This window comes from Bactrocera oleae, unplaced genomic scaffold (assembly GCF_042242935.1).
Source record: "Bactrocera oleae isolate idBacOlea1 unplaced genomic scaffold, idBacOlea1 ctg00000011.1, whole genome shotgun sequence".
Classification (NCBI taxonomy): domain Eukaryota; kingdom Metazoa; phylum Arthropoda; class Insecta; order Diptera; family Tephritidae; genus Bactrocera; species Bactrocera oleae.
This window is the reverse complement of record NW_027212754.1, coordinates 132,501-143,944: the sequence shown is the minus strand read 5'-3', so window position 1 is coordinate 143,944 and position 11,444 is coordinate 132,501. Positions and strand designations below refer to the sequence as shown.

The 11,444-nt window shown below is 41.1% G+C and overlaps 2 non-coding genes and 1 pseudogene across 2 annotated transcripts; all 3 read left to right on the top strand.

Annotated features, from left to right (window-relative positions):
* Window positions 1-910: 910 nt before the first annotated feature.
* Window positions 911-2,900, top strand: LOC138858676 (small subunit ribosomal RNA). Its single transcript, XR_011397717.1, has one exon. It is a non-coding gene; the product is annotated as a small subunit ribosomal RNA (ribosomal RNA).
* Window positions 2,901-3,524: 624 nt separating this feature from the next.
* LOC138858648 (5.8S ribosomal RNA) lies at window positions 3,525-3,703 on the top strand. Its single transcript, XR_011397689.1, has one exon. It is a non-coding gene; the product is annotated as a 5.8S ribosomal RNA (ribosomal RNA).
* Window positions 3,704-4,205: 502 nt separating this feature from the next.
* Window positions 4,206-11,444, top strand: part of LOC138858694 (large subunit ribosomal RNA) — a 9,880-nt pseudogene continuing 2,641 nt past the window's right edge.

Here is an 11,444-nt window from a genome sequence, read left to right as displayed (position 1 = left end):
AATAGAAATAGATTTTGTTTTATACAAAACTCTATATTCTGTACTAACATATTGTATATAATGAGCGTTTTTTATTCCTGGTTTTTATACAGTTAGTTTAAATAGAAATAGATTTTGTTTTATACAAAACTCTATATTCTGTACTAACATATTGTATATAATAGCGTTTTTTATTCCTGGTTTTTATACAGTTAGTTTAAATAGAAATAGATTTTGTTTTATACAAAACTCTATATTCTGTACTAACATATTGTATATAATGAGCGTTTTTTATTCCTGGTTTCCTACAGTTAGTTTAAATAGAAATAGATTTTGTTTTATACAAAAACATAAAAAATCTATTATTCTATACTAACATATTGTAGAAATAAATATTAAACAATATTTTAGTTTTATTTGTGAGCTATTCTAATATTTACTCATAAAATATTAATGTGTTGCACCCGAAAATACTTTTTATCATATATTTATTATTGAAATAAATATAATAGAATTTGAAATTATTAATTTCAAATCAAGAAAAAAATGTATATACTCTTAAAAAAAGGTATATATATTACTATATGCATTGAAATAAAGTAAAATGTATAGAATGATATTATTTGAAAATTTTGCCAATATAAGAAGAAATATCGTTCTTACATAATAATTAAATAATAATATGTATAGAGAACGAAAATTCTTTTCACGATACCAAAACAAAAATTAAAAAAATCCATTACAAAATCACACAATAGAAATGAAATATAATGAAAAAAAATATAATAAAGAAAGAAACATAGAAAAATTGTTGTGTATATTGTAAATGTTTTTATGTTTTGTGTATTTGTGTATAATTTTCAAATAAGAAAATATCATTTTAAACTTTTATATAATATAAAAAATATTATATAAAAAAGAAATATATATTATTCTGGTTGATCCTGCCAGTAGTTATATGCTTGTCTCAAAGATTAAGCCATGCATGTCTAAGTACAAACAAATTAAAAGTGAAACCGCAAAAGGCTCATTATATCAGTTATGGTTCCATAGATCGTTAACAGTTACTTGGATAACTGTGGTAATTCTAGAGCTAATACATGCAAAATAAACACGGACCTTTTGGAACGTGTGCTTTTATTAGGCTCAAACCAAGCGATTATTCGATCGTTATATTGGTTGAACTCTAGATAACTTGCAGATCGTATGGTCTCGTACCGACGACAGATCTTTCAAATGTCTGCCCTATCAACTTTTGATGGTAGTATCTAGGACTACCATGGTTGCAACGGGTAACGGGGAATCAGGGTTCGATTCCGGAGAGGGAGCCTGAGAAACGGCTACCACATCTAAGGAAGGCAGCAGGCGCGTAAATTACCCACTCCCAGTTCGGGGAGGTAGTGACGAAAAATAACAATACAGGACTCATATCCGAGGCCCTGTAATTGGAATGAGTACACTTTAAATCCTTTAACAAGGACCTATTGGAGGGCAAGTCTGGTGCCAGCAGCCGCGGTAATTCCAGCTCCAATAGCGTATATTAAAGTTGTTGCGGTTAAAACGTTCGTAGTTGAATTTGTGCTTCATACGGGTAGTACAACTATAATTGTGGTATGTACATTACCTTATGTATGTAAGCGTATTACCGGTGGAGTTCTTATATATAATTAATACAATGTATTTTTTATATATTCCTCCTATTTAAACCTGCTTCAGTGCTCTTCATCGAGTGTTGTTGTGGGCCGGTACAATTACTTTGAACAAATTAGAGTGCTTAAAGCAGGCTCCAAATGCCTGAATATTTTGTGCATGGAATAATGAAATAAGACCTCTGTTCTACTTTCATTGGTTTTTAGATCAAGAGGTAATGATTAATAGAAGCAGTTTGGGGGCATTAGTATTACGACGCGAGAGGTGAAATTCTTGGACCGTCGTAAGACTAACTTAAGCGAAAGCATTTGCCAAAGATGTTTTCATTAATCAAGAACGAAAGTTAGAGGTTCGAAGGCGATCAGATACCGCCCTAGTTCTAACCATAAACGATGCCAGCTAGCAATTGGGTGTAGCTACTACTATGGCTCTCTCAGTCGCTTCCCGGGAAACCAAAGCTTTTGGGCTCCGGGGGAAGTATGGTTGCAAAGCTGAAACTTAAAGGAATTGACGGAAGGGCACCACCAGGAGTGGAGCCTGCGGCTTAATTTGACTCAACACGGGAAAACTTACCAGGTCCGAACATAAGCGTGTAAGACAGATTGATAGCTCTTTCTCGAATCTATGGGTGGTGGTGCATGGCCGTTCTTAGTTCGTGGAGTGATTTGTCTGGTTAATTCCGATAACGAACGAGACTCAAATATATTAAATAGATGCTTTCAGGATTATGGTGTTGAAGCTTATATAGCCTTCATTCATGCGTTCATCTTGAATGTACAAGTGTTTGAATGTGTTTATATAAGTGGAGTCGTACCTGTTGGTTTGTCCCATTATAAGGACACTAGCTTCTTAAATGGACAAATTGCGTCTAGCAGTAACGAGATTGAGCAATAACAGGTCTGTGATGCCCTTAGATGTCCTGGGCTGCACGCGCGCTACAATGAAAGTATCAACGTGTATTTCCTAGACCGGGAGGTCCGGGTAAACCGCTGAACCACTTTCATGCTTGGGATTGTGAACTGAAACTGTTCACATGAACTTGGAATTCCCAGTAAGTGTGAGTCATTAACTCGCATTGATTACGTCCCTGCCCTTTGTACACACCGCCCGTCGCTACTACCGATTGAATTATTTAGTGAGGTCTCCGGACGTGATCACTGTGACGCCTTGTGTTTCACGGTTGTTTCGCAAAAGTTGACCGAACTTGATTATTTAGAGGAAGTAAAAGTCGTAACAAGGTTTCCGTAGGTGAACCTGCGGAAGGATCATTATTGTGTTCCTATCCGAAAAGAAAAAAAAAATAATTATATAAAAACAAAATAAAAAAAAAGAATAAAAAAGAAAAAAAAGTTTTCTTTTTGTTCTTTTCATTCAAAATGTTTTGAATTATACAATGTTTTGAATGTTTTTCTGTTTTTTTTTTTTTTTAACTCCTTGTAATGCATTATGACAATATATATTATATTGTGAACTTCGCATACATTGTATTTGAACGCAATAAAAAAACCTTTAAACATATAGCTGTACTTATTATTTATATAGAAAATAATATTTAATTGTGATATTTATATAAAATATTATAAATGATAAGTTAACTTGTTCACATTAACGTGTGTAATACCTTTTTTTTATGGTATTTTCTATTTGTGATTAAAAACATGTTGAAAAATTTAAAAAAAGAAAACGCACAAATAGAGAAGAAAATAATATATAAAAGGTATTACTGTTTTTGTTGACCTAAGACATGCGCAGCTGCAAATGTTTGGGTTTAAAATTACAATTTATTGAAAGATGTTTTAAACTTATGTATTAAAAATTTATTATTGATTAATTATTAATACTTTCAATAAATTAAAATTCTTTGACTTTGAATTAAAAAAATACAAAAAAATTATCACTCTAAGCGGTGGATCACTCGGCTCATGGGTCGATGAAGAACGCAGCAAACTGTGCGTCATCGTGTGAACTGCAGGACACATGAACATCGACATTTTGAACGCATATTGCGGTCCATGCTGTTATGTACTTTAATTAATTTTAAAGTGCTGCTTGGACTACATATGGTTGAGGGTTGTAAGACTATGCTAAATTAGTTGCTTATTCTTTTAGTCAATTAATAGAATTTAAGCATATGGCATATTATTGGATTGTATTTTTCAATCCATAATATTAATAGCATAAAAAGAAATATAGAAAATATATTCTTGAATACCTCATATTTGAACGAAAATTTATGATAAATGAGAATCTTAGTATTCCCATAAAAGAAAAAATTTTCAACATTATTTAAATTATATTAAATAATACATAAGAGGAATGTCTAGCATAAAATAAATTTTTATTCTAGAATTAATTCACTCTATTGTATTGAGAAAAATTTATAATAAAAAAAAATATATGATATGTGGAGGAATAATGTTGTTAATTTTATTAATTATTATATTATGAATTTTAAAAAGGGATGAAAAGATTGAATAATATTGAGTAATCAAGATATAAAAATATATTTCTTTAAAATAGCAAATAGCAAAAAAATTAAATAAAAATAAACAAATCAATCTAAAATATATTTTATACAACCTCAACTCATATGGGACTACCCCCTGAATTTAAGCATATTAATGAGGGGAGGAAAAGAAACTAACAAGGATTTTCTTAGTAGCGGCGAGCGAAAAGAAAATAGTTCAGCACTAAGTCACTTTGTCTATATGGCAAATGTGAGATGCAGTGTATGGAATATCTTAATATCTAGTATGAGAAATTAACGATTTAAGTCCTTCTTAAATGAGGCCATTTACCCATAGAGGGTGCCAGGCCCGTATAACGTTAATGATTACTAGAAAGATATTTCCAAAGAGTCGTGTTGCTTGATAGTGCAGCACTAAGTGGGTGGTAAACTCCATCTAAAACTAAATATAACCATGAGACCGATAGTAAACAAGTACCGTGAGGGAAAGTTGAAAAGAACTCTGAATAGAGAGTTAAATAGTACGTGAAACTGCTTAGAGGTTAAGCCCGATGAACCTGAATATCCATTATGAAAAATTCATCATTATAACTGTAGTATTTAATTTTAAATATTATAGTAATAGTGTGCATTTTTTTCATATAAGGACATTGTAATCTATTAACATAATAAAATATTTATCAAAAGATCATTGGTTTTTAAGTTTATTCAAATTAATTTGCTTTTAGCTTATTAACATAGAATAATTACTGATGATTTGATAAAGTGTTGATAGATTTTATTATATATAATGCTAAAATTCTTTTGAATTTTACAATAATATTATTATCATTGATTTTAATATTAATTGTATGCATTTATATGATTAACAATGCGAAAGATTCAGGATACCTTCGGGACCCGTCTTGAAACACGGACCAAGGAGTCTAACATATGTGCAAGTCATTGGGTTATATTAAACCTAATGGCGAAATTAACTTAACTGTATTAATAATGGGATTAATTTTTAATGTATTACATTATTAATTCAATCCCGGGGCGTTCCATATAGTTATGTATAATGATAATTTATTATTATTTATACCTCTAACTGGAGCGTACCTTGAGCATATATGCTGTGACCCGAAAGATGGTGAACTATACTTGATCAGGTTGAAGTCAGGGGAAACCCTGATGGAAGACCGAAACAGTTCTGACGTGCAAATCGATTGTCAGAATTGAGTATAGGGGCGAAAGACCAATCGAACCATCTAGTAGCTGGTTCCCTCCGAAGTTTCCCTCAGGATAGCTGGTGCATTTAAAAATTATGTAAAATAATCTTATCTGGTAAAGCGAATGATTAGAGGCCTTAGGGTCGAAACGACCTTAACCTATTCTCAAACTTTAAATGGGTAAGAACCTCACCTTTCTTGATATGAAGGTTGAGGTTATGATATAATGTGCCCAGTGGGCCACTTTTGGTAAGCAGAACTGGCGCTGTGGGATGAACCAAACGTAATGTTACGGTGCCTAAATTAACAACTCATGCAGATACCATGAAAGGCGTTGGTTGCTTAAAACAGCAGGACGGTGGACATGGAAGTCGTAATCCGCTAAGGAGTGTGTAACAACTCACCTGCCGAAGCAACTAGCCCTTAAAATGGATGGCGCTTAAGTTGTATACCTATACATTACCGCTAAAGTACATGATTTATAATACAATTTCGGTTGGATTATAAATTTTGAAACTTTAGTGAGTAGGAGGGTACAATGGTGTGCTTAGAAGTGTTTGGCGTAAGCCTGCATGGAGCCGCTATTGGTACAGATCTTGGTGGTAGTAGCAAATAATCGAATGAGACCTTGGAGGACTGAAGTGGAGAAGGGTTTCGTGTGAACAGTGGTTGATCACGAGTTAGTCGGTCCTAAGTTCAAGGCGAAAGCCGAAAATTTTCAAGTTTTAATGAAATGAAATGAATGAATTTTTATTCCATAGTAATTAAACACTTGAATAATTTTGAACGAAAGGGAATACGGTTCCAATTCCGTAACCTGTTGAGTATCCGTTTGTTATTAAAAATGGGCCTTGTGCTCATCCTGGCAACAGGAACGACCATAAAGAAGCCGTCGAGAGGTATCGGAAGAGTTTTCTTTTCTGTTTTATAGTCGTACTACCATGGAAGTCTTTCGAAGAGAGATATGGTAGATGGACTAGAAGAGCATGACATTTACTGTTGTGTCGATATTTTCTCCTCGGACCTTGAAAATTTATGGTGGGGTTACGCAAACTTCTCAACAGGCCGTACCAATATCCGCAGCTGGTCTCCAAGGTGAAGAGTCTCTAGTCGATAGAATAATGTAGGTAAGGGAAGTCGGCAAATTAGATCCGTAACTTCGGGATAAGGATTGGCTCTGAAGATTGAGATAGTCGGGCTTGATTGGGAAGCAATACCATGGTTTATGTACTCGTTCTGGGTAAATAGAGAATTTCGATTCTTGTTCCCCGGATAGTAGTTACGTAGCCAATTGTGGAACTTTCTTGCTAAAATTTCTAAAGGATTTATTATTGTATAGATACTTTTTAAATTATAACGATTATCAATTAACAATCAATTCAGAACTGGCACGGACTTGGGGAATCCGACTGTCTAATTAAAACAAAGCATTGTGATGGCCCTAACGGGTGTTGACACAATGTGATTTCTGCCCAGTGCTCTGAATGTCAAAGTGAAGAAATTCAAGTAAGCGCGGGTAAACGGCGGGAGTAACTATGACTCTCTTAAGGTAGCCAAATGCCTCGTCATCTAATTAGTGACGCGCATGAATGGATTAACGAGATTCCCTCTGTCCCTATCTACTCTATTCGTTGTTTGGATTCCGACGCGAATAGACGTGCGTGCGCATCGTTGTGATTAGTAATTTTCGGTGATTTTTCGGTATTTTCTTTTGAGCGATATTTGTTTACGCGTTAGCATAAGCACCGTTGCTTGTCGAGTGTGTGAAATTGTTGCTACAATTTCTTGCGGAATTTCGCTTTGTGCGAGTATTCGCGTTTTGTTGTTAGTGCTCGGGTACGTGACCGCGAGTGTGTTTTTTCGTGCAAGGGCACAATTGGCGCGTTTTTTGGGCATTTTTCGGTGGAATAGCGGTAAGTACATATTTTTTAATATTGTGTACAGTACCTTAGGTGCTACCGCAACGTGGTCGTTCACGTTGTTGTTGGTGGGGGACTTTTTGCATAGCCCCAGTTTAGTGCCGTATTGTTGGTATTCTTTGCCGGCAGAGTCGCCTATTTGGAGTGTTGTGTTGGGCATCTGGTGTTCAGTTGGCCAGTTTCAGCAGGTTTCGAGCAGGATTGCTCAAAAGGTACCAGCGTCTGTCCAGTGTCGAAGTGAGTGTACCGTGTGCAGACAAACGGTCGTAGCAGTGTGCGTTTAACCCACGGATCGGTTCGGTCCAGCGCCACATCGGTCGACTCGCGGCCGTTACGGGGACATTGATCCGTCCGGCGGTCAATTTGAGTGACCTCTGTCCAGGCCTTTTGGCTGGAGTTGTGGGCTGTACCCTAGCGAGAACGCATTAATCGTCCGCTTGGGTCGTCGCTGCTATAGAGCGGGTCTGCGCTAGAGATACTTTCTCCAGCGCGTTCAGTTGCACGTACTTGGCGAGCGGCTGTTTTCGGCATCTGTTGAACTAGTGCCATCTGCGTCAGTGGTAAGTTCGGCGGATCAGCCTACCAAAGGGCGTCCGAAGGCAAGAATGCCTCCACCACGGAGGAGGAGGGTTAAATCCCTCGCTGGGAGTGAGGAGTCCGGTCCATCGGTGGTAACGGTGGACACTTCGGGAGACGAGGCGGTGAGGCCATCGGTGAGGTCCCCGCCACGGCGGAAGGCGCGTTTGGGGTCGCCGGCAGAAACGGGGGGTGATGAGGGCGGGAGCGGTAGTGGTAGCGGTTGCGATAACGGTGACACCGCTGAAAAAGCGGCTGTTCACCCCGCAAAGTCGGGCGAGGGCGAAGTGGGTGTTGCGCGCGTTGATACGGGCGCGAAGAAAACGGGCGCTAGCAAAACGAGCGCGAGCAATACGAGCGCGAGCAAGGGCGGCGCGAGCAACCGTGATGCTCTTAAGGGGGGTGTTGTTGTCGGGGGTGGTGCGGTTAGCCATGTCGCGGCTATTAAGAAAATTTCGGCGGAGCTAAGCGAAGTAGTTTTTGGGGCCGAAAATTTCGCTATAGGGACCGCGAAGGGGCTGATGGAGCTTGCCTCGAAATACGAGGCACTTCTGATGACGGTAGTAACCGAGAATGCCCATCTTCGTGGTCAAGTTGACGCCCTTAGAGGAGGCTGTGGAGGACACTCCTCGCCGCCGAGCAGGTCAATGCCGGCTCCATCGGCACCGATGCCTCCGCCCCCAGCACCTGTACTGGAGGCGATTGCACCGGTGGCGCAGAAGCCTGTTGAGACCTGGTCAGTTGTGGTTAGGAGTAAGGGGCCTGCAGCTTCCTCTGAGGAAGTCATTAAAAAAGTTGTTAAGGAGGTGGGTCCTTCCCTGGGGGTAAGGATCCACGAGGTTAGGCCAATTAAGGGTGGTGGGGCGGTTATCCGCACTCCCTCTGTTTTAGAGAGGGAGAAAGTTGCGATGAACGCGAAATTCGGGGAGGTGGGGTTGGACGTGACTGTCAACCGGAAGTTGGGTCCTCGGGTTGTAGTCCAGGGGGTTCACACGGAGATCTCCCATGATGAGTTCATGGAAGAGTTACTCCGGCTGAACCTTCAGGATTTTAGCCCGGCGTCCCAGAGGTCAGATGTGAGGATGGTCAGTCGTCCCTGGAAGGTGGCCCCTGATGGTAGCACCAATGTCGTCCTTGAGGGTACGGACAAAATGATGTCCGCCCTCTTGGAGGCAGGTAGGTGCTACATCAAGTGGTTCTCCTTCCGGGTGCGACCGGATAGCCCCGTTGCTGGCTGCTTCCGGTGTATGAGTTTCGACCATAGAGTGGCTGTGTGTAGGGCCAAATCAGATGTCTGCCGGAGGTGCGGTCAGGAAGGCCACAGAGCTGCCAGTTGCGTCAATGCACTCCATTGCCGCAACTGCGCATTCAAGGGTAGACCAGCTGGGCATCTTATGATGTCCGCTGTCTGCCCGATATACTGTGGCATTGTTGAGCGCGCCCTCGCCAGACACTGATGGGGGGGATTATACAGTTAAACTGCCAGGGGGCGTATGCCGTAATGTGTGAATTGGGGGGGTGTATGGCTGAGGGGAGGTGCGGCATTGCCTTACTCCAGGAGCCCTACGCCACCAATGGTGTGGTTCGGGGTCTTCCTGGTAGTTTCAAGGTCTTCACGGACCTTGGGGCTAATGCTGCAATTGTTGTGAGTGATCCCAACTACGATTGTGTAGTTGTGGATTCCTCACAACTGGGTGTATGTGTCGCGATAGAAGGGGAGTTCGGTAGGCTGATTGTAGCTAGTTTGTACTGCAAATTTAGCGAGCCCCTAGAGCCCTACCTGGGCTACATGGATAAGCTACTACTACTTGCGAGTAGTAGCCCATTTATCCTAGGGCTGGATGCGAATGCCTCGTCTTCGATGTGGTTTAGTAAGGTATCCCGGCATTCGTCTGGATATCAAAGCCACAGTCGAGGCGAGGCATTAAGTGAATGGGTGGTGGCTAAAAACCTCCACATTGTGAATGAGCCGAGTGAATGGTACACGTTTGATGGGCCTGGGGGCGTGAGTGACATTGACGTGACGCTTATGAATCAGGCAGCAGATAGGGCGTTCGTAGCTAGATGGGAGGTTAAGGGAGGGTGGGGATTGAGTGATCATAATTTGATCCAAATTATGGTTACTCCCAAATCCCCTCCCTCGCTGTATGAGAGTCCATTGCGGCGATGGCGTACCTCTGGTATCGACTGGAACCAATATGGACGATCTGTCAGGGAAGCGGTATTGGGTATACCGCTTAGAGCGTTTGAGGATTTGGGGGTTGATGAGCAGGTTGCTCTTCTTTATGAGGTAGTGTGGGGGGTTAATGATAGGGTACTTAGAAAGTGTGAAAGTTTTATCGTTAGGAAAATTAAGTGGTGGACGCATGAGTTAACCTTGAAGAGGAGGACTGTCAGGCGATTGAGGCGAAAGTTTCAACGCGCTCGGCGGTCCAATTCTGACAGGCTGTCCCAGCTTAGGCATGAACTTAGTTGTGCTGCTAGGGAATATAAGGATATGTTGGTAAAAGTTAAAGAAGAGGAGTGGAGGAGTTTCGTGAGTGAGAATAGGGACGACCCGTGGGGTCAGGTCTATAGGATCTGCCGGGGTCGTAAGAGGGAGGACGTTACCTCTCTTCGCGTTGGTGACACTATGTTATCAACGTGGAGAGAGTGTGCGGGGGCTTTGTTAGGAGCGTTCTTTCCTAGGGCGGAGGTTCAGGTACCTCAAGCACAAGAGGTACCTGTCCCTCCATTAGACGATGGAGAGTTGGGGTACGCCTTTGGCCTGGTCAGGTCTAAACGGTCCCCAGGTTTTGATGGTTTGAACGGAGAGATGTGCAAAAGCTTGTGGAAGTTCATTCCGGAATACTTGGAGGCCATTTATAATAAGTGCGTGTGGGAGGGTTATTTTCCACGCGAGTGGAAAATTGCTAGGGTTGTACCTCTCCTGAAGTCCCCTGATAAGATCAGGAGTGATCCTCGCTCTTATCGGGGCATCAGTCTCCTTCCAGTACTTGGAAAAGTGCTGGAAAGAGTTATGGTGGAACGGCTTCAGGAGCTAACGCGGGGTATGTGGTCGGATAGACAGTATGGGTTCAGGAAAGGACGCAGTGTAGAGGATGCGTGGTTCTACGTTCAGGGTGCTGTTAGGGAGAATGTCAACAAATATGTCCTTGGCATATTTGTTGACTTCAAGGGGGCATTTGATTACCTAAGCTGGGATCGAGTGTTGCAACGGCTGGAGGAGCTTGGCTGTCCGGAAATTACTCTTTGGCGGAGTTACTTTTCGGACAGAAAAGCCTCTCTAGTCGGAATGAATGGGAGTGTGGAGATCGGAGTGGTTCGTGGCTGCCCGCAGGGATCCATCTGCGGTCCATATATTTGGAACCTCATGATGGACTCTCTGCTTGGACAGCTCGAACCCCTCTGTAAATGTTGTGCGTATGCGGACGACCTTCTCCTTCTGGTTGAAGGTCGATCGCGATTTGAGTTAGAGCGGGCGGGAGGACAATTTTTAGAAATTGTAAATAGTTGGGGTTTAGGTGTGGGGGTTGACATATCGATGGACAAAACGGTGACAATGCTGCTTAAGGGCAGATTGTCTCCGGTTCGTCCACCGATTGTCCGTGTGAATGGGGTCAGCATCAGGTATGTGACGCA